The following is a 1,709-nucleotide window of genomic DNA, read 5'->3' on the forward strand; positions in this document are numbered from 1 at the left end:
ATTTCTCAGCAAAGTAGACATCATTGGCATCCAGTAGGATGGCCTTTAAAAAGAATACTATTATCTGTCCGGGGTTGTTTTCAAAGAGGAATCTGCTCAGTAGCATCTTCTAATCTGGATTCAGCCTATGCTCTCGGCAGCATGTGAGGTTAATGTAGAACATTTTGAACTAATAATCACCAGCTCAGGAGTCCTTGGAAGATGATCACAGACTCCCCTCCAGGAACAAAGCCTTCCTGCTAGCAGTCTCACACCCTCCAGTGCCTACCTCCTCTGAAGGTCACAGGGAACCTCTGTGCTTCAACTCCCACTTCATCCCGGGATGTCCACATCTAGAGACTGGCGTACACTGAAGTGTACTTACCAGGCTGAATCAGCTCTGCAGGGCTGCCCCAGCCTCAAGCGTTCCTCTGTTCTCAGCTGGCGTCTCTGTGAGGACTGGGTCATAGTTCCAAGTCTCCCTCTCTTAATCCTGTGTCTGTCCCTTCCTATCCTCAAATACCAGTCCCCCAAATACTAAGGTGCTGTGATTTGAATGTGTCCCGCAAATTTACATGTTAGACATAGTTCCCCAGTTATGTTGTTGGTATTTGGAAGTGGGATATTTAAAAGTGAGGCTCAGGTGATGGTGCTAGAGGATTTGCAAGAAGCAGCACAGGTTGCTGAGCTTGCTCTCTCGACACATGATACCCTATCCTAACTCCTGAAGCAATGGAAGGCTTTTGTTCATCAGACACTGAGCAGATGCCAAGCACCAGACTGTTGGCCCTCCCTACATTCAGAAATTCAACTATTTAATCATTTACCTAGTCTCAAGTATTTTATCAGAGTGACATACAATGAACTAAGACATTAATAAAAAAAAATTAATCTCCTTTGCAAGGGTATGAGGGGCCACTGAGTGAATAGAAGCCTGATTCATCTGATGTCGTAGTTTATAGGATGCAGAATGAACACCATTTGCTAGGTATTGAAGGACAGGGAAAGTGCTTGCTTACTCATGTGGAGTTAGAACTTGATTCAAATCTTGTATTTCCCCAGGAAAAGAAGTAGCTCTCAGATTAGCAACAGGCAGTAGGAGAAGAACTTAAAAGTTAAGATCCAGGGGCCAAGGTTCTGGCCTCATCTTGATGTTCTGGGGGAAAATGCTGTCTCTTCATGGGCCTCGAGTCATTCATCTAGGCGAGTCATCTTTCAGGTAACTTCAGTTGTCCATGTAACCCTGGCTGTCATTCTGGAGGACAGGCTACCTCCTAACATCCTGACAGAGCATCAGTGTATGCTGTTTTTCTAAAGACAGACCCACCATCTCAAATAGGACCACTCTGGTGAAGTATTTAAAGAGATGTTTTAAGTGATAAAAATTCACCCTTAAACTTGTTTCTTACTGGGCTGGAGAGATGGCTCAGTGGTTAAGAGCACTGACTGCTCTTCCAGAGGTCCTGAGTTCAATTCTCAGCAACCACATGGTGGCTCACAACCATCTGTAATGGCATCCAATGCCCTGTTCTGGTGTGTCTGAAGACAGCTACAGTGTACTCATATACATAAAATGAATAATTTTTTAAAATTGTTCCTTACAGGTAAATACAGATAGTCTACAACCTTTAAACTAGTGTAGTATAAATATTTATAGTTCAAAATCCACCATGTCAGGAAAGCAAGAGTAGAATAGAGATCCCTCATTCAGTGAAAGCTTCCTGAAGGCC

This window comes from Mastomys coucha, unplaced genomic scaffold (assembly GCF_008632895.1).
Source record: "Mastomys coucha isolate ucsf_1 unplaced genomic scaffold, UCSF_Mcou_1 pScaffold8, whole genome shotgun sequence".
NCBI classification, from domain to species: domain Eukaryota; kingdom Metazoa; phylum Chordata; class Mammalia; order Rodentia; family Muridae; genus Mastomys; species Mastomys coucha.